This window comes from Rhinatrema bivittatum, chromosome 3 (assembly GCF_901001135.1).
Source record: "Rhinatrema bivittatum chromosome 3, aRhiBiv1.1, whole genome shotgun sequence".
NCBI lineage: Eukaryota > Metazoa > Chordata > Amphibia > Gymnophiona > Rhinatrematidae > Rhinatrema > Rhinatrema bivittatum.
The window spans coordinates 117,102,099-117,124,714 of NC_042617.1; positions in this window are offsets into that span (position 1 = coordinate 117,102,099).

Below are 22,616 nucleotides of genomic sequence, written 5' to 3' on the forward strand. Positions count from 1 at the left end.
GATTCAGTGTCTCTCCATGGTCTGAACGAAAAAGTAAAATGGCATTCCTTGCAATGTCATTAGCATTTTATAATATGCTCACAAGGGCACATTGCCAGGAAAATCATAACCAGACTCATTGAATATATAAGCCATATTATCAAGCAGGAGCTCTACACTCCTTGTGTGGTTCACTGCATTTAGGCTTCTTACTCTTTTTCTGACCTGTGCTGGCCCATACTTTAATAGGCTTGATTCCTTCCTTGTGGGGATATAAAAGCAATCCTTAATAGATGAGAATAATTTTGTGGTATGTTTTTATTTTGATTCAGTGACCCTTCATGGTCTGAATAAAAAAGTGGAATGGCATTTTTTGTAATGACATCAGTATTTTATAATATGTTTACAGTGAGTTTGGTTTGACATGCCTCACTAGTACTGGCTGGAACAAGCATTGATTGACAGGAATTTCCCCATGTCTATCTCTTTAAAATAGCATCTGACAGCATTAGTTGCTTCTGTCAAATAAAACTATGGGAATGAACGCTTCTCTGATATACTCTAGGTTTACAAACAGTGGGGTAGATTTTAAAAGAAGTGCGCGGGCGTACATGTGCACGCGCTACCGACTGAACCGGAGGCCTCTGGCCCCTCCCCACCCCGCCCCTGGACCGTCCCTTTTTTGAAGCCCCTGGACTTAGACGCATCCCGGGGCTTTACGCGCGTCGCCGGGCCTTTGTAAAATAAGCTCGGCACGTGTAACCCGATTTACACGCGTAGAGCTTTGAAAATCTGGCCTAGTAAGTTTTGACCACATTATTTAATCTGCTTTATCATGTGGATTCGGCTGTAAATACATTATTTATTGTTTAGAAGTTTTCTTCCTCAATGACATATCTTTCCATATTTTTTCATCTCATTTAAGTTTGTGCATGCTGCTGATTGTTTTTACATTTTGCTCCAGGACGCAATTTTGAGCTTGGACTCCGATCCATTACCGTTTGCTAATTCCTACCCCTGACGAAGAAGAAAACGAAACGCCACTGCATTGTTAAAGTTCTTTCCTTTGGAGATTCAAGATAAGTTTTATTGGATTTTTTCATACTTACTTTAACTCTAGTATAATGAATTTTTTATTTGCAACAAAAAATATTGAAAAATATACAGACCTAGGATTTTTGGACATTGGGTTGTTTTTGGTTTTTTTTTGTCAAAATCATTTTTATTGAGAACGCATAAATACAACTACAGCAGCCTCAAGACAAGGTAACCAATATTAGCCCAAAGCAGGAACAAAACATAGACATGTCATAAAACAGTTGGGCTAAAAACGATGCAAGTGCTGCAACTGTATACACGTCCCCATTTTCCAATTTGTATACATCTCCCCTCACTCAGCCCTCCTACCAACCATCCCAGTCACATGCAAACATTCACCCACACAACCCCCCTATAATTCCCCCCCCCCCTTCCCCGGGAGTTGGTGCATTGTAAACAGATAACGAATGAACTGAATATTCAAACAAACAACTATTCAATAAAGTAATATGTCCCAGTTCAGGTGTGCCAGTTGAGATGACGCAATCAGTTCCATGTGGTAGTATATCCAGTGTTTAAAAGTTGAGTTTGTATATCCAAAGGTAGTAATGCAAAACAGGCAGCCCAGTAGGCCACATAGGAGGTGCTCAAAGTGCGTCCTGTTGAAAGAGCATCTAGACGTTCCAGTTGCATGGTGGACGCCAGTCTATAATACCAGGCTTGCATAGTGGGTTGTGTCGTGGGCTCTATCCAAGAGGCCAATATCGTCCAGCAAGCTAACAGGATTACAGTGTGACCAAATCGATAAGCAGCCACAGTATAGAAGGACATATTGCCTCGCAGCCCAGACAACAGCAATCTGCCTGACCGCGAAATAGTGGAAGTAATGCAGCAGGCCACATGGGCAAGGACACCGTCCCAGAATGTCTTAAGAGTCGGGCACTGAAACAGCCTGTGAGCCAACGTGCCAAGTGCTCCACTACATTTAACGCACGGGGGGATGACAAGCGGCCCATACGGTAACGACAAACATCATCACAGATGACATGGTGTAAAATCCGAAATTGAAGCTCCCTCAGGGTGAGATCAGGCACAGAGTGAGATAAAGTTTTAAAGCAGGTACTGATGTTGGTAGGAGAAATAATCCGCCCCCAGACTTCCTTCCAATAACTGGCCAGGCTACGGACATGCCGCGGGTCTCTGCATCTTCGCCCCATGACACTCCATCCCCTTATGGAGTTTTGATGAAAAGCTGTGTCAAAGAAACGCTGGGCAAAACTGGACTCTTGTCGAAAATCTTCCTCCGTCCACTTAAACGACTGTAGATAGTGGCGAGTTTGTAGGTAGGCAAAGAAGTGTCTAGGTGGAAGTGCGTAATCCTGGGCCAGAGAAGCAAAGTCCCGTATCGTCGGAGTATCCAAAAGATAAAAATGGAAGATAAATGGTAATCCTTTTTGAAGCCAATCCTGAAAAATTGCCCAACAGTCCAAGCCAGGCAAAAAATTTTTATTTCCCAGGAGCGGCATAAACAGTGATGTCATAACTTTGAGCCCCTCCTGCTGACGAAGCCAATGCCATGCCTGCCGACAGGGTTCCAAAAGTTCTTTAGGGATATTCAGCGCGCTATAGGTAACTGTGTCAGCTTGAACGAGGTATACTGGAGACCAGGGAGCCACCATACTAATAAGCAAATTATCCTCACAGTATGAGTATTGGTCCAAGATCCACTCCCCCACAAAGCGAAGCTGACAGGATGCATTATACAAACGAAAGTCAGGCATACCCAGTCCCCCAGTTTCCTTAGAGTGTACCAGTACTGAGTATTTCAGCCGAGCTCTCCTCCCCACCCACAGGAACCGTTGAAAAGAACACTGTAGCCACAGGACATCAGCACGTCCTGTGGCTACAGGCAACATGCAAGGCAACATGCAAGGCAACATGTGAAGCTTATACAGCAGTTTTGGGACCAGTATCATCTTAATCAGGGCGCAACGCCCAAAGAGGGATAGCGGCAAGGTGCGCCATGCATTCAACTGAGCCCCCAAAGTAGACAGTGTGGGCTTAATATTGAGGGCATAAAGGTCTGATAGATTCCTCGGTATCCAAACCCCCAAATATTTTTACTTATCCGTGGCCCAGGCAAAGGGAAACCTGTTACCCCACATCCGGACAGTGTCAGGTATGAGCGCCAAGGCTTCAGATTTAGCATAATTAATAGTCAGGCCCGCAATCTCCTTAAAGAGGGAGAAATGCCTAATAATCACAGGGACACTATGTCTAGGCCGTCCCACAAATAACAGGATGTCATCTGTAAACAACGCCAATTTCAACTGATGTCTCCCTATTCGGAGTCCTATAAACTCAGGGTCTAAGCGCAGTTTAATGGCCAGTGGCTCAATGGCCATCACAAACAGCAACAGGGACAGAGGGCAACCCTGGCGCACCCCACAATGCAAGGAGAAAGGCTCAGTCAGTGCACCATTAATAAGGAGGCGTGCGCCAGGGTTACTATATAACACCTCCAACCAGGTGATGATGTTGCCTACAAAGCCATATTGACGCAAACTCCAAAACAAATAGCCCCACGAGAGGGAGTCAAATGCTTTCTCAGCATCTAGACTCAGAATTAATGTGTCTGTCTGGCGATGGAAACTAAGAGCTGCAATGAGCTGGCGGACATTCTTCACCCCCTGTCTACCCTTAATAAAGCCTGTCTGGTCTGGATGTATCAATGTTGGAAGTATCAAGGCCAACCGAGCCGCCAGCACTGCTGCAAATAATTTTTAAATCACTATTTATCAGGGAAATAGGGCGATAAGAGCCTACATCAAAAGGGTCCTTTCCCGGCTTAGGGAGAAGTACAATGGTAGATTGGTTCGCGAGGCCACTTAAAGACCGATCTTTAAGTAAGTCATTAAAGTAGGAAGTCAAAATTGGCAGTAAAGGGAACTTCAGAATTTTATAAAATTCAGGGCCCAGGCCATCAGGCCCCGCTGCCTTCCCAACTTTTAGGGTATGGATAATGGCATGTACTTCACAATTTGGAAGGCCCTAGCCACTCACCGGAGCAGCATAAGAATAAGAAAAAAAAGATAAAACGCCACTTGGGCACCCGGGGCTCCCCAGCCTGAGCCACCGGGTTCAAATGTGACTGGCACCATATCATCAGCGTACAAAGCCAATTCTACCGCAACAAGTGCTACTGTAATGCACCTAACCCCCGGAGTCCCCCCCCCCACCCTCACCCACAAAACCCCCCCTTCCCCACAGCCATACACATACATATCTCACACATACCCCTACAATCCAAAATTCCATAAATACCACTCGAAGAGGCACAGGCCTTGGACACCCCCTGCTTGCAGGGTGTGTCCTAGGCCCCCTCCTACCCCCCTCCGACCCCCCTCCCCCTCCCTCCGCCAACATCCCATTAATGTAAAATTAGGTTTTACAAATCCCTTAACTAGAGTATAAACAGTGGTCAACATGAACAAATTGGCATGGTGGTCCCAGGTCACAACAACAGATCAATTCAAATCTCAGCCAATGTGACCGCAACAAGATCCTGAGAAGGCAAAGATATGGAACATACATTGGCCCCACAGTCAAGTGCCATTAGGTGAAGTGTAGGTGGGCCGTTCCAATTCCCAAAGCATCAGTGCTGGCGGCCAGGTGCCCCCAGCCAAAGGAAGCAGAACAAACCAAGGAAGTACCACATCTCGCCATCAACCAAGTTCAAACAGTGAACTTCTAACTCTAAGGCCGGTGGCTAAAATCTCACTTCCTGCTCCAAAGAAAGGGAACCACTGCTTCATCAAGTATTCTCATCTTGCGGGAGGTGTGCCAGGAATTGTGACGCCTCCTCCTTGGAGGTGAAGAACACCGTTTTATTCGCATGGTGAACCCGCAGCTTAGCTGGATACATCAATGCAAAGGTGATTCCGCGTTTGTGGAGCTCGGAACAGGTTGGAGCCATAGCCTTGCGCTGCGCTGCCACTGTGGATGAGAAATTGTTGAAAAGTAGAATGCGGGAGCCCATATATTCCACAGTAGGTTGCTTTCGAAATTCTCGCATTATCTGGATTTTGTGCTGCCAATTGAGAATTCTCGCCATCACAGGGCGCGGCCTGCCTCCGGACTCCGGTTGTCTTCCCATTCTATGTGCCCGTTCACAACGCAGCTGCCCTACCAGAGTTGAAAGTCCCAGGTGTTGTGGCTGCCAGTCCTCCAAGAACTTATATAGGTCATGGTCCCGAACGGTCTCAGGCATCCCCATTATTTTTAGGTTATTTCTGCGGCTCCTGTTTTCCTGGTCTTCAAGACGCTCAAGAAGTACCGCATGTTGATCCTTAAGTACTTGAACCTGCCTTTCAGTGGCTACGAGGCGGTCCTCCTGGTCTCCGACACGCTGCTCCACACCATCCAGCCGCCGTGCCTGACCCTCCACCGCCGCCTTTACTTCATCCATAGCAGATTGTAACTTCAGTAAACGATCATCAAGGGCTGCGGATACCCGCGAGGAAATCAGGAGCAATGCGTCCTCTGACACTGATGCCAGTTGTTTGGGTTGATCGGTTCCGGACGCCATTTTAGGTTTTGAGCTGCGGCGCTCCGTGACGGATCACGACTGGCGTGGGCGCATACCATGCCCCCCCACCACAAAGACTCCCGAGACTCGGCGCGACTCCGCGCGCCAGAGGTCAAGAACTCCGGCGGAAGAGAAAAAAGAGGAGCTGTGTAGCAGGGGTCTCGGAGCTCACAAACACGCATCCGCTCCGGGTGACGTCACCCCTGGAGGTCCACAGTCCGATTTATAGCCGCTATAGTTTCCCAACCAGGTAGAAACAAAGGTTAATCCCAACAAGAGTTAATATAGGTGTTTGTAGGAAGGCGGGAGTGCCCTAAAGAATGCCCCCTCTCCCTCTCTGGTACGCCGCAGTCAGTATCTCCAAAAGGATTATCCAAGGAGGAGGCTCCCTCTGGCAGCCGCCATCTTTGCCACGTGGGTGCTGATTCTGCCCCTCGCACTGCCCACCACAATCATCAATTTTGCAATGACTCTCACCTGGAGAGAGGTGAAGGTTGAAATATTACTTTTATTTATATTTGTTCGCAGTGCAAATAGTGATCGAGAGGAATCAGAGGGTGACTTCAGTTGCTAGCAGCTCTATCTCACGGCAGGCAATACTCCATTTCTCATGTAAATTTATTATGGCAAAAATATTATTCGGAGGGGCAGGCGAAACAGGAGTCCCTAGTGTGTGCAGCCATCCCACCGCGGTGAACAGCGCTCTCCGGCAAAGCTATCTATAAATTATTAAAGGAGGAAACTCACTCTGCTGGTCGCCATCTTGGCCATGCTGCTGTTTGCCTTGCCCGCTCTCCACCCACCACGGTAACCAGGTATCATCTGCACCAAGAAAATCAGCCAGTCAGGCAGCACAGGGTCTCTCAGGCAGAATCGCAGGCAGACCTCAGCCAGAGCCTTTGAGTAAAATAATCAGAACAACTGTTATGGAGAGCAAGGCACGGCTGCGGACGCCATTTTGGCCCGATCCCGCAGCGCTGTAGTGTACTTCGCCCCTGCCGCTTTCATTCGACCTCCTAAGCGTCACAATGCTCACGGTGGAAAGCCTGGACCCCTCAGATGTCTTCTCCTGGTGAGCCACTACCAAAACGCCGCATTATAAGGGGTTTAGCGAGGGAAATCCGGCTTCCTTGCTGGTGATGTCATCACCCGGAAGTCCATTGGGTTTATTTTAGGCCAATGATTACAAAGTACACAGGCACTTGTTTCAATTGTAAGACATAGGACACCACATTCAATGGTGCAGTCTAAATGCCCACTATATGAGGTCCGTTAGTGTAAAGTATTTACATACAGAAAATATTTGCACAGCATGCTATTGTTGGTGAAATCCTGAGCTGGTTATTTTAAAAACCACAACATGCGCACATATACCACGGACCACAATTAAATTTGTGTGTGTAAAAAGGGGCAGGACAGAGATATTCCAAGGCAGGGCCAACTGTTAGCTGCATAAGTTACTATTTTACAACCTGCCAATGTGACCTGCGAACATCTTTTACTTGCATATATTTACTCCTCAAAATTACTATCTGGTGTAAGTGATCATTAACATTTCAAAAGTGAACATATGACTGGGTGGGGGGTCTGGGTGAAATGGGGGAATTCAGGCTGAACAGCCAGGAGCATTTCAGAAGCTGCAGATGGACTAGGAGAACTAGTAAACTAATTGGTAAAACTGTTTGTTTCACTGCTGCACACATGGTATAAAATTCCCTGACTTACGTGTGTCAAAGCAAACTTACGGGGGGGTAAATGCATCTAAGAAATGCCAGTAAAACCTATTATGTATCACCTTAAAATTCAAAGTACAAATATGCGGGTATATCATTTTCACACACTTATCCAGTTAAATTCCGACTTATCCAGCTAAGTAATCTTTTGCTGATACTTAGATGGACAAATTTGAACTTATACAGATGATTAGCACTTTTGTTTTAGATTTATCTGGCTATCTTAATACCTGGGTAGGTCAGAAAAGTGCTAATTAGAAGGACAAGTGGTATTTTTCAGACTTATCCTGCTAAGTGCTGCAGCTTAGCCAGATAAATTGGAATGTATCTGGATAAGTATGATTACTTTTCCAGATAAGTCCAAACTTGTGCAGTTCATGGTTTTACATATGCAAGCAAATATTCACATATATGCACTTGTATTTTATAACCCGTGCATATCATTTGCGTACAAGATATAAAATACAGTAGTAAACTACCATGCACCCATTTACACCAAAGCAGTTTTGAAATTTCAGGTTGGCCATTGCAGGGATTCCTCCAAGCGGTTTCTGAATATTATTTTTATGTATAAAGTTGACGTTCATTTTATTCATGCTATCGCATTTGATATAAAGTAATAAAACCAGTGTGGTGTTTAAAACAAATATGACCACAAATGAGACATATTAGTCTATAATAAAAATGTTTTAAAAAACTAGCATTATCCCTTTATTCTCAAATTAAGTTGTGGAACATTTTTTCCTTTTTGATTTTTAGCCAATCTATAATTACAAGCAAAATTCTGATTGATTACATCCCAGAGAATAGTTGTAAAGTAAAGAAATATACTAACTGGGACAAAAGTAATTACTAAGGCATGTTTCAACACCTTCACATCTGAAAGAGGAACAAATGTGAACAAAAATTCCATCAGGGACAGGCCCATGAAATTTACAGTCTGAACAGTGACAACATAAAGGTATCCATCTTTAACACATTTCCAGGGGGGAAAACAACTCCAAAAAATATGCCAGTAATAAATAGCTTCAATAACAATAGACAAGGGTGTCCATGATCCATCCCCTCTCTTTATTACTTTATTACTTTAAGGCTTTGTTTCAAAAGCATCATTTTACCAGTATTACAGAAAGGAAAATCAAATGGCTAGCATCATTTTGACCTGATTAAGTGATTCCTGGCCTTTCAAGCAACATTCTCATAAAGCCTTTCCTCATGGGGTTTTGTGGGAATACCAAGAGCATGGCCATTTATTTGACTTGAAGAATACATTAATTTATCTGGTTTATAGAATTTAAACATCTGACAAATGACAGTGAGGTTGATTTTATTCATCAGCTAATTGCTTTGCCACCTGGAGCTAAGGCTTTATATATGCAGTTTATAAAAGATTTGAAAAGGATTTCAATTATTCTTTAATTTGTTCCTTGAATATAAAGTAGGAAAATCTGCCTTAATCAAACATTGTCTCAATTCTGTTGGGATATGTCTAGTTACCTTATAACAAGGTAAGGCTTTTATTTAATCATATGATATGATAATTCCCCACTTTCAAGCCAACAATCCTCTTAGTTACAATCAATTTTCTGCTTAAAAAATAAACATTGTCTCTTAACTCAAATCCCAATAGAGGAAAAATAGTCCTTTCTGGCAAGTTGCTGTTAATACAACACAGAGAATTTCTCTGTTGGAATCCATTAAACTAGCTAATTTGACAAAAGTGCTAAATTAAATACAAGATTATATAATTCTTTATTCACCTATTCCTTATAATAGCAGATTACAAAGCTGGATGATAATGGACACATACATGATAGAATCTACTATATTTCACTGATGGATTTTGTCATTTATCTTTAAAATAAAGCAATATAATAGAAAAGGAATTTGGTTCTGACTTCACTAGGCTTGTTATAGTCATGATGCTCCCTAAACTGACAACGATTCAGTCAATAGACATAATTCTCAATTTAAAAAAAGAAAAAGCCACTAATTCAGCTGACTGGCAGTTCCTTCAGTCTGTAATCAAGGCATCATTAGTGTTTTGACAGTATTAGGCGTCATTACATGTGAGTATAAACCCAGCTCCATTTTGGGGAAAACTTTTCTTTTAAATTGCTGAGTTAGCTACTAGCAAGTGGCAGTTGGGGGCTTTACTTATTTCTCCTAGTGGAGGAGGAGCTACTGCATCTGGGACCTATAGATTCTTTTCTCCATCAGGAAAAGATTGATATATTTCTTTAGTTTTTAGCTGATGGTTCTTGCACCCAGGGTAACCAACATTAAAATGCAATTTTGAGGGACATTTTTGGATTATGTATGGTAGGGATGTGCAGAGCAAAATTTTATGTTCATATTTCTTATGTCCGAAAGGGGGTCCCACTTGCGGCCAATATGGACATAAAAAAAATCTAATGAGTTGGGTATATGTACATATGTCACCCATTAAAGTCAATGGGGGAAGGATTTCCAGCCTATTTTTGGCTGCAGAATTGTGGTTTTCTTATCAATTGGCCCAGGAGAGAGTTCCCTTTCCTTTGTGCAGGGAAGTATTCCCTGGAAAGGGTCCACCCCTAGAGTTGTGTGTACCCGGTGTTTACATTGGCGTCCAGTGAATATCGTTGGCGTCTAGTGAATTCCGTTGGCGTCTAGTGAATTCAGACGGTACTTACGCACTTCAGCAGATGACAAAGGAATTGGAGGATCTCTCAGAAATAAGAATACGTGTGGGAACACAAGGTCTGGATGAACAGGCAGGCACAGCAATGGAGTTAAAACAGCAGTAGGAACACAAGGCCTGGATGAACAGGCACTTCCTTCGAGGACAGAGGTCAATCCCAGCTAGGGACACAAGGCCTGCATGAACAGGCACAGGAACTAGGTTAAAACACTGGTAGCTCGCCAGCATCTTTTTGATGCATGCTAGAATATTGGCAGCGGTGTGGGCATGGTCCGTCAGGTGGGTGTGCAGTAAAGCCCACCTCCACCCTCATGCTTGTTCAGGGAAGGACTCCCTGGAACGGGTCCACCCCTAGAGTTGTGTGTACCCGGTGTTTACATTGGCGTCCAGTGAATATCGTTGGCGTCTAGTGAATTCCGTTGGCGTCTAGTGAATTCAGACTGTACTTACGCACTTCAGCTGATGACAAACGAATTGGAGCCTAGGATCTCTCACAAATAAGAATACGTGTGGGAACACAAGGCCTGGATGAACAGGTACATCATTCGAGGACAGAGGTCAATTCCAGCTAGGGACACAAGGCCTGCATGAACAGGCACAGCAACCAGGTTAAAACACTTGTGGGAACACAAGGCCTGGATGAACAGGCACAGCCACTGAGTTAAAACACCTGTGGGACACAAGGCCTGGATGAACAGGCACCGCCACTGAGTTAAAACACCTGTGGGAACACAAGGCCCGGAAGAATGGGCACAGCAACTGAGTTAAAACACCTGTGGGAACACAAGGCCTGGATGAACACGGATACTCGGATAGTAATTATGTGTTTTTTTAATGTATTTATATTCTTATTCGAAAACGTTTCTAGCACGTCATACTTGATTACACTCAGGTACTGTAGGTATTTCCCTATCCCCAGAGGAACACAAGGCCTGGATGAACAGGCACCGCCACTGAGTTAAAACACCTGTGGGAACACAAGGCCTGGATGAACAGGCAGGCACAGCAATGGAGTTAAAACACCAGTAGGAACATGGATGAACACTGATACTCGGATAGTACAATTTTTTTTTATGGATTTATATTCTTTTTTTAAAAAGTTTATAGCACTTCATTTATTTTTATATTTATTTGTCATTTTTATATACTGACATTCTTGTATTCAATGCAAATCATACTTGCTTACACTCAGTTACTGTATGTATTTCCCTATCCCCAGAGGAACACAAGGCCTGCAGGAACGGGCACAGCAACAGAGTTAAAACACTTGTGGGAACACAAGGCCGGGATGAAGAGGCGCAGCAGTCGAGCACAGAGGTCGATCCCAGCTAGGGACACAAGGCCTGGATGAAGAGGCACATCATTCGAGGACAGAGTTCAATCACAGCTAGGGACACAAGCCGCGGAGGAAAAGACACTAACCAGGATCCTCCAAGCCCTCATTTTCTCCAAATTAGACTACTGCAACTCTACATTTCTTGGACTCCCTTCCTCATACACAAAACCACTCCAAATGGTTCAAAACGCAGCAGCCCGTCTACTAACAAACACTAGGAAAAGAGACCACATTTCCCCAGTCCTAAAAGACCTCCACTGGTTACCAATTCAGTTCAGAGTCATTTACAAATCCATCACCTTGATATACAAAATCTTTCACCAACACACCATAATCGACCTACAAATTCCTCTCCGTTTATACAAATGCACAAGACCGACCAGGGAAGCCTACAGAGGATGCCTCCTTGTTCCACCCTCCAAAACCACTTATCACAGCACCTTTAGAGATTGAGCCTTTTCCACAGCAGGTCCACCGTTATGGAACTCCATCCCCCCAGATCTCAGAAATGAACCTTGCCTCCTAACCTTTCGGAAAAGACTCAAGACATGGCTTTTCAGGCAAGCCTTCCCGAACTGCACCTAACACACACCATCAATAAATTCTCAGCTCAGAAGCTGTATATATTGGACGCCATATTTGTAATGTACTCTTGTATATTTTTATATTCTACACATGTATATAATTAACCTCCTCTATCCCTCTTTATTTCTTACACTCCCAGTTCATAGCCCCAGTTAATTGTAACTGCATCTCTTCACCACGTGTATTTATGTTATAGGTTGTTTTCTTTGCACCCCTGTTTTCTGTAAAGCGACATCATGTGAACGATTTCATGAATGCCGGTATAAAAAAACCTTAAATAAATAAAATCACTCTGCCTTATTCATCATACTCTTCCTATTTTAGCCTCAATTTTTCCAGCCCATGACCACCTTTAGTCTTGACTTTAATTTTGTACATATTGTAAATATTATCTTGTAATTTTGTTTTTTGTACCTATTGCTATATTTTTCTTCTTGCTTCCTCCTCTCCCAGTTGTATTTTTCCTGGTTTTATTGTAACTGCTATTCCTGCACCAGTTCAATTCATTTAGTTTTATGTTCATTACACTAAATGTTAAATGTAAACCGGGTTGATGCGACTACTAGTCGTGAAAGCCGGTATAGAAAAATATTAAATAAATTAAATAAATAAATAAAAAATAAATAAGTAAGTACCGCAAGGGAAAGTTGAAAACAACTTTGAAGAGGGAGTTCAAGAGGGCGTGAAATTGTAAAGAGGTAAATGGGTGGGGTCCGTGCAGTCCGCCCACAGGATTCAACCCGGCGGGTTCGGTCGGACCGGGGTTTCGGCGGATCCCCCACCCCCACCCCTTTCGCGGGGGGTGGGGGAGGGGCGGGGGACGGCCCCGGCCCCTGCAGGGCGCATTTCCTCCGCGGCAGTGCGCCGCGACCGGCAACGGGTCGGCTGGGAAGGCCCAGGGGGGGCAGGTGGCCCGCTGCTCTGGCGGCGCGTGTTATAGCCCCCCCTCCCGGCGTTTCCTCCTTCCCCTTTGGCAACTGTTAACTTGTCTTAACCTCATTCACTACATCTATGCAGACGATGTTCAGATTCTTATTCCCATAACAGAATCTATTAACAAACTTGGCTATTCTTACAAGCCTTCCCTGATCCTTCAAACTTTCACTAGATAAGTACAGCTACTCAGCTTTGAATATGGAACTTCGCCCCTCCAATATTCTCCTCATTTAGCTACCCTACTTATGCACTTCAGAAAATGACAAAGGAATTGGAAGATCTCTCAGAAATAATAATACGTGTGGGAACACAAGGTCTGGATGAACAGGCAGGCACAGCAATGGACTTAAAACACCAGTAGGAACACTAGGCCTGGATGAAGAGGCACATCATTCTAGGACAGAGGTCAATCCCACCTATGGACACAAGCCGCGGAGGAAAAGAAACTAACCAGGATTCCCTCCGTAACGGCGAGTGAAGAGGGAAGAGCCCAGCGCCGAATCCCCGCTCGTCCGGCGGGCGCGGGAAATGTGGCGTACGGAAGATCGCCTCTCTGGCGCCGCTCGGGGGCCCAAGTCCTTCTCATCAAGCCTCAGCCCGCGGACGGTGTTAGGCCGGTAGCGGCCCCCGGCGCGCCGGGACCGGGTTTTCTCGTAGTCTGTTTGGGAATGCAGGCCAAAGTGGGTGGTAAACTCCATCTAAGGGTAAATACCGGCTCCGGCGCGTGTTATTGCCCCCCCCCCCCCCGGCAGCAGCTTCGCCGTTTCCCCCGCCGTTTCCTCCTTCCCCTTTGCCAACTGTTAACTAGTCTTAACCTCATTCACTACATCTATGCAGACGATGTTCAGATTCTTATTCCCATAACAGAATCTATTAACAAAGCCATCGCACTTTGGAACAACAGCTTACAAGCCATCACTAATCTCCTCAACAGTCAAAGCATGAGATCTTATTAAGAAACTGACATTATCCTCAACAAATTCTTACTCCTAGCAAAACCTCTACCAAGTAAGTACACAGGGGTCTGTATTTTCATACCCCAGTGCTTGCTGTTTGAATACCGCTCTTGCCGTACCGACCCGCAGGGACCACCTAGGGACACAAGCTGTGGAGGAAAATAAACTAACCAGGATTCCCTCAGTAACGGTGAGTGAAGAGGGAAGAGCCCAGCGCCGAATCCCCGCCTGTCCGGCGGGCGCGGGAAATGTGGCATACGGAAGACCGGCTCCCCAGCGCCGCTCGGGGGCCCAAGTCCTTCTGATGGAGGATCAGCCGGCGGACGGTGTTAGGCCGGTAGTGGCCCCCCAATAAAACCACCAAAGACTGCTTCTATAAACTGCAAGTTTAAAAAAGGATAAGACCACTCTTCCACGCCAAACACTTCTGAACCATCCTCCAAGCCCTCATTTTCTACTACTGCAACTCTACATTACTTGGACTCCCTTCCTCATACACGAAACCACTCCAAATGGTTGAAAACGCAGCAGCCCATCTACTAACAAACACTAGGAAAGGAGGCCACATTTCCCCAGTCCTAAAAGACCTCCACTGGTTACCAATTCAGTTCAGAGTCATTTACAAATCCATCACCTTGATATAAAAAATCATTCACCAACACACCATTATCGACCTACAAATTCCTCTCCGTTTATTCAAATGCACAAGACCGACCAGGGAAGCCTACAGCGGATGCAATGCCGGTATAAATAAATAAAATAAATAAATAAAATCAATAAGTACGTAAGGGAAAGTTGAAAATAACTTTCAAGAGCGAGTTCAAAAGGGCGGGAAACCGTTAAGAGGTAAACGGGTGGGGTGCGTGCAGTCCGCGGCCCCGGCCCCGTCCAGCAATAAAAAAAATAAAGTAAATCAATAAAATCAATAAGTACGTAAGGGAAAGTTGAAAACAACTTTCAAGAGCGAGTTCAAAAGGGCGGGAAACCGTTAAGAGTTAAACGGGTGAGGTGCGTGCAGTCCGCCTGGAGGATTGAACCCGGCGGGTTCGGTGGGACCGGGGGTGGTTTCGGCGCATCCCCCACCCCTTTCGCGGGGGGGCGGGGAACGCCTCCCAGATGGCCCCGGCCCTGTCCAGGAATAAAAAAAATAAAGTAAAGCAATAAAATCAATAAGTACGTAAGGGAAAGTTGAAAACAACTTTCAAGAGCGAGTTCAAAAGGGCGGGAAACCGTTAAGAGTTAAATGGGTGAGGTGCGTGCAGTCCGCCTGGAGGATTGAACCCGGCGGGTTCGGTGGGACCGGGGGTGGTTTCGGCGCATCCCCCACCCCTTTCGCGGGGGGGCGGGGAACGCCTCCCGGACGGCCCCGGCCCCGTCCAGGAATAAAAAAAATAAAGTAAAGCAATAAAATCAATAAGTACGTAAGGGAAAGTTGAAAACAACTTTCAAGAGCGAGTTCAAAAGGGCGGGAAACCGTTAAGAGGTAAATGGGTGGGGTGCGTGCAGTCCGCCTGGAGGATTCAACCCGGCGGCGGGTTCGGTGGGACCGGGGGGGGTTTCGGCGCATCCCCCACCCCTTTCGCGGGGGGGCGGGGAACGCCTCCCGGACGGCCGCAGGGCGCATTTCCTCCGCGGCGGAGCGCCGCAACCGGCTCCGTGTCGGCTGGGAAGGCCCGGGGGGGCAGGTGGCCCGCCGCTCCGGCGGCGCGTGTTATAGCCCCCCCTGGCAGCAGCTTTGCCGTTTCCCCCGCCGTTTCCTCCTTCCCCTTTGCCAACTGTTAAGTAGTCTTAACCTCATTCACTACATCTATGCAGACGATGTTCAGATTCTTATTCCCATAACAGAATCTATTAACAAAGCCATCGCACTTTGGAACAACAGCTTACAAGCCGAAGCCACCACTAATCTCCTCAACAGTCTAAACCTGGTCCTCAATGCCTCTAAAACTAAACTCCTCTTCATTTCCTACAAGCAAGAAAACCTCCCATCTCAGATCCATCACAAACACCTTCTCACCCACAACCATGTGAGAGACCTGGGAGTAATTATAGACAACCGTCTTCACCTAAAGAATATGATCCAAACCACAACTGTAAGATATAATATTATATCTTAATGGGCCTCGACAAAGGAAACTCTTTCCTATTGATCTTGTTAGACCTTTCCGCAGCGTTCGACACGGTCAACCACGCCATCCTCCTAAACCAGCTTTCGTCCATAGGAATCAGCGGCACCGTCCGATCCTGGTTCAAAACGTTTCTCAATAACAGAGGTTACAAAGTTAAACTCCAAAACAAGGAATCCTCAAGATTTGACTCTGTCATAGGAGTCCCTCAAGGTTCTTGATTATCTCCGACCCTATTTAATATCTATCTTCTTCCTCTCTGCCAACTTCTTACCGACCTCAATCTAAAGTACTTCCTTTACGCAGATGATATTGAAATCATCATCCATATCAAAGACACATACTCTAAAACTCTTGACTACTGGGAAACATGCCACCAGAAAATCAAACAAGTAGTAAACAACCTACACCTCATCTTAAACTCATCCAAGACAGAAATCCTACTCATCTCTCCTGAAAACAATATCTCCAACACTACTCTTCCCACCAACCTACCTACCACACAAGTTACAGACTTAGGAGTGATAATAGACAACCGGCTAAACTTCAAGGCACATATCAACAAAACAACCAAAGACTGCTTCTATAAACTCCAGGTTCGGAAGAGGATAAGACCTCTTTTCCATGCTCAAGACTTCAGAACGATCATCCAAGCAGTCATTTTTGCGAAATTAGACTACTGCAGTTCCCTATTGCTAGGTCTGCCCTCATCCTATTCCAAACCACTACAGATGGTTCAAAATTCAGCAGCCCGATTACTAACAGGCGCAAGAAAGAGAGACCACATATCTCCCATTCTGAAAGAGTTACATTGGCTACCCGTCCACTTCCATATCATCTATAAAGCCATATGTGTCATCTTCAAAACTATTCATCAACGCATCTTATGCACTTTAGCTGATGACAAAGGAATCGGAAAATCTCTCAGAAATAAGAATACGCGTGGGAACACAAGGTCTGGATGAACAGGCACATCATTTGAGGACAGATGTCAATCCCAGCTAGGGACACAAGCAGCGTAGGAAAAGAAACTAACCAGGATTCCCTCAGTAACGGCGAGTGAAGAGGGAAGAGCCCAGCGCCGAATCTCCGCCACTCTGGGTTCGGGGATCTGAACCCGACTCCCTTTCGATCGGCCAAGGACGACGGAGGCCATCGCCCGTCCCTTCCGAACGGCGCTCGCCTATCTGTTAGGACCGGCTGACCCATGTTGAACTGCTGTTCACATGGAACCCTTCTCCACTTCGGCCTTGAAGAAGAATGCTCAGTCTGTTTAAAAGAACAAAATTAACGGACCCACTCAAGGACTATGCTCAGTCTGTTTAAAAGAACACAATTAACGGACCCACTCTGAAGGTCAATGCTCAGTCTGTTTAAAATAGCAATATCAACAGACCCACTCTGAAGGACAATGCTCAGTCTGTTTAAAATAACAAAATGGAACTGCCCAGCTAGGGACTCAAGGCCTGGAGGAACAGGCACATCATTGGAGGACAGAGGTCAATCCCAGCTAGGGACACAAGTCGCATAGGAAAAGAAACTGACCAGGATTCCCTCAGTAACGGCGAGTGAAGAGGGAAGAGCCCAGCGCCGATTCTCCACCACTCCGGGTTCGTGGATCTGAACCCGACTCCCTTTCGATCAGCTGAGGACGACGGAGGCCATCGCCCGTCCCTTCCGAACGGCGCTCGCCTATCTGTTAGGACCGGCTGACCCATGTTGAACTGCTGTTCACATGGAACCCTTCTCCACTTCGGCCTTGAAGAAGAAAGCTCAGTCTGTTTAAAATAAGAAAATTAACGGACCCACTCTGAAGGACCATGCTCAGTCTGTTTAAAAGAACAAAATTAACGGACCCACTCAAGGACTATGCTCAGTCTGTTTAAAATAAGAAAATTAACGGACCCACTCTGAAGGACCATGCTCAGTCTGTTTAAAAGAACAAAATTAACGGACCCACTCAAGGACTATGCTCAGTCTGTTTAAAATAAGAAAATTAACGGACCCACTCTGAAGGTCAATGCTCAGTCTGTTTAAAATAGCAATATCAACAGACCCACTCTGAAGGACCATGCTCAGTCTGTTTAAAAGAACAAAATTAACGGACCCACTCAAGGACTATGCTCAGTCTGTTTAAAATAAGAAAATTAACGGACCCACTCTGAAGGTCAATGCTCAGTCTGTTTAAAATAGCAATATCAACAGACCCACTCTGAAGGACAATGCTCAGTCTGTTTAAAATAACCAAATGGAACTGCCCAGCTAGGAACACAATGCCTGGAGGTACAGGCAGGAACAGCAACGGAGTTAAAACACTTGTGGGAAGACTAGGGCTGCACAGTAGATGCCGGTCAGACACAGCGATTCATGTCAAGAACATGTGCTGCAGTGCTTACTGCTTACATTATCTTGAGCATAGGAGGCAATTGGAACTGCTGCAAGGCTCCTTTCAATAGCTTTTATTCATCTTGCCATTCACAAGGAAAATCGGGAAAGCCAAGCAATGGCAGGTTTACTTTCAAAAACACTAGCATTTCCATCAAGACCGGTGAAAGCCTTGAGCGGTGAGGGCTCATGATATCCCCTGTCATTGAAAAAACACGTTCACTGGGCACACTTGTTGGTGGACATGACAGATATCCTTCAGCCACTTTGGCTAGGTGTGGCCAGACAGTGGACTTGTGTGCCCAATATGCCAGCGGATCTGTCTGTGTGTTCTCTATCGGCTCTGAGAGATACCGTTTCACTGACAGCTCTGCTGCTGTCTCCTCCTGTGCTTGGGAGGGCTGAGAGTCACTCAATCCAGTTACTTTCTCTCTCGCCTGTTGCACTACTGATGTATCTTTATGGCCAACATGCCTTGGGCGTTCTGACGTTGAGGTGGAGGCACTAGTAATAGTATCTGTCACTGACACAGTCCTTCTCCTGCCAGGGCTAGCAGCAGCACAACTCTGTGACGTGCCTGCTGTTTCCACCTGTGCTTCAAGCCTAATCTGTCTCCGCCTATGGTGCTCCTGTTCACGGACCTGTGCTAACAACAGCTCCTTCACAAATGACAGACAATTGGTCTGTAGGGCGATTTTACCTTTCACACGGGGATCACAGACAGAGGCGAGCATGTATGTGCTGTCCTCTGTTAAAGGCCTTAATCTGTCTTTCACCTGCTGCTGCAAAACGTCCACACACTGCAGCACCTCAGCAGTCATTCCCTCTTGCCGTTTAATGCCTTCCAAATGGTCATCCAGGAATTTCACTATAGGGATGATGTCAGCCAAGGTGGAACTTCTGGAACTCAGCTCCTCCGTGACGTCCTTGAAGGGCTGCAGGATTTTTAACAGCTGACTCATGACTAACCAATTGTGATGCCCTAGGGGATTCTGTACACCTATGTCTATTGTACCAGAAAGTTCATGAAGGGGTGTCTGCAGCTCCAATAACCTCTCCAGCATCATAAAGGTGGAATTCCACCGGGTGGGAACGTCTTGAATGAGACGCTTCTCGGGCATATCCAAAGCAGTCTGATTTTCTCGGATAACCTGCCCCGCCCTGACACTTCTGTGGAAGTGTGCTGCTATGTTCCTGCACTTGTGTATTAACCTACGCAGGTATTCAGTCTCCTTGTCCTTGGACTCCAAGCCCAAACCTGACTTCACTACCAGATGCAGAGTGTGTGCAAAACATCGGATGTTCTTAAACCGCCCATCGCTTATTGCCTTAACCATGTTTGCACCGTTGTCTGTGACAAAAAAGCCTGCCCGCGTTTTACTGTCTCGCTGGTGTACTTTCCAGCTCGCCAGCATCTTTCTGATGCATGCTAGAATATTGGCAGCGGTATGGGAATGGTCCGTCAGGTGGGTGTTCAGTAAAGCCCACCTCCACCCTGATGCTTGTTCAGTAATAGAGCTGCTGGCTGCCCCTGCCTCTGCCATGTCCCACCAGTGTGCTGTCAGAGAGAGGTAAGAGTGTGCAGCATTCATGGCGGTCCAGATATCGCAGGTGAAATGCACTTTTCCGTCTGCCTTACCTAGCAGTGCTTGCACGCGACTGACACAGTGCTTGTACAGGCTGGGGATGACCTTTCTACTAAATGTGGTTCTGGAGGGGACTTTGTAATTTGGAAGTACGACCTTCAAGAAACGTTTGAAACCCACATTCTCAACTAACTGCAGGGGCTGGTCATCAAGGGCAATCATTTCCCCAATGCTCCTGGTTACTACTTTTGCGGCTGCCTGCCTCCTACCCCGGGATAGCGTTACCGCACTCCACCCCATTTCCTCCATGGTGCATTGTCGCTTCTGCCACATGTCAGTGGGTTTCTGGCCTGCCGCCTGACTGCTAGAAGGGTATGAGGGCGTGGGCTGACTCTGCTGCTTTCCTACCACTGCACCCTGGTTGGAAGGGGAAGGGGTCCCCTGACGGAAAATGCTACCATCCCCAGATGGCAGTAATCTTGTTGGGTGTTGCCTCTTAATATGATACTCCATGCCAAAATTTGACAGATGTCCCAGTTGCTTGCCTCTGCTAATATCCCTGGCACAGTAATTACACCGAGCATAACGCGGGTCTTCTGTCACTTTAAAATGTGCCCAGATCGCAGATTTCTTTTGTGATCCTCCTCTCTTTCCCGCCCTGGGGGTGGATGGTGGCACTGGAGTTGAGGTACTACTGGGTGTGGGTGGTGCACCCACTGCACCCGGCGTAGCAATGCCAGCGGGGGCAACAGTCACCCTCTGTCTCCCTTCTGACAGCTCTTCCTCCTCCTCGATATCAGTGGAATGTCTCCCCTGCCGCAGATTTCTGGAGGTGGAGGCTAAAACAGGACTAACTGACAATTCTACCGAAGATTGCTCAGGTATTACATCTTCCGTTTCTGATGAGAATCCCATCCAAGAAGATTCTTCTTCTGAATCAGAAGCTAACAGTGCCAGCGCTACCTTGTCACCGCGAAGTTTTGCAGGACACTTCTGTCCCCTGGCTGCTCTTGGGTGTGTAACTTTTGTCTGGCTAGACTCTGCCTCCTCTTCACTCTCCTCCAAAACTACAGTGCCAGAAACAGGTGCTGGCAATTGCAAAGTTTCATGGTCTGATTTCTTTTTTTTTGCCATGGAACTGCCATCCCCTACAAAGACGTTTGATTGCGACAGTTGCCTTTTTACCTGTACTGGTGGTGTTGCGCTGGTGTCTTTTGCGGTGCCTCCGCTGCCATTCCCACTAAGTCGCTTGCATCTCCCTTTCCCTGACATTATGGATTTAATGTCAATGAGTACTAGTGGTAACACTGCCCACTGTCCCACAATAATAATGTTCGGTCAGTTTAAAATAACTAAATTAACAGACCCACTCAAGAAGAATGCTCAGTCTGTTTAAAATAACAAAATGAACGGACCAAGTCAAAGACAATGCGGTTAAGTCTGTTTAAAAATAGCAGATTGAACAGACTCGCTGAAGGCCAATCTTCACTCTGTTTACAATGCCCACTGCCTCACTGCCTGCCTGGCAATGCACGGAATGTGTCTGTCTGTGTGTGTGCAGTGAGTGCACAGAGAACAAGCTTCCTTTTCAGTAGATATGAGGCAGGGTACTCCCAGCCCTGGAACTGCTGCCCACCCAGCACTGAACCACTCAAGGAGAATGCTTTTAAGTCTGTTTTAAAATAGCAGATTGAACAGACTCGCTGAAGGCCAATCTTCACTCTGTTTACAATGCCCACTGCCTCACTGCCTGCCTCGCAATGCACGGAATGTGTCTGTCTGTGTGTGTGCAGTGAGTGCACAGAGAACAAGCTTCCTTTTCAGTAGATATGAGGCAGGGTACTCCCAGCCCTGGAACTGCTGCCCACCCAGCACTGAACCACTCAAGGAGAATGCTTTTAAGTCTGTTTAAAAATAGCAGATTGAACAGACTCGCTGAAGGCCAATCTTCACTCTGTTTACAATGCCCACAGCCTCACTGCCTCACTGCCTGCCTGGCAATGCACGGAATGTGTCTGTCTGTGTGTGTGCAGTGAGTGCACAGAGAACAAGCTTCCTTTTCAGTAGATATGAGGCAGGGTACTCCCAGCCCTGGAACTGCTGCCCACCCAGCACTGAACCACTCAAGGACAATGCGGTTAAGTCTGTTTAAAAATAACAAATTGAACAGACTCGCTTAAGGCCAATCTTCACTCTGTTTATGCCCACTGCCTGCCTGGCAATGCACGGAATGTGTCTGTCTGTGTGTGTGCAGTGAGTGCACAGAGAACAAGCTTCCTTTTCAGTAGATATGAGGCAGGGTACTCCCAGCCCTGGAACTGCTGCCCACCCAGCACTGAACCACTCAAGGAGAATGCTTTTAAGTCTGTTTAAAAATAGCAGATTGAACAGACTCGCTGAAGGCCAATCTTCACTCTGTTTACAATGCCCACTGCCTCACTGCCTGCCTGGCAATGCACGGAATGTGTCTGTCTGTGTGTGTGCAGTGAGTGCACAGAGAACAAGCTTCCTTTTCAGTAGATATGAGGCAGGGTACTCCCAGCCCTGGAACTGCTGCCCACCCAGCACTGAACCACTCAAGGAGAATGCTTTTAAGTCTGTTTAAAAATAGCAGATTGAACAGACTCGCTGAAGGCCAATCTTCACTCTGTTTACAATGCCCACTGCCTCACTGCCTGCCTGGCAATG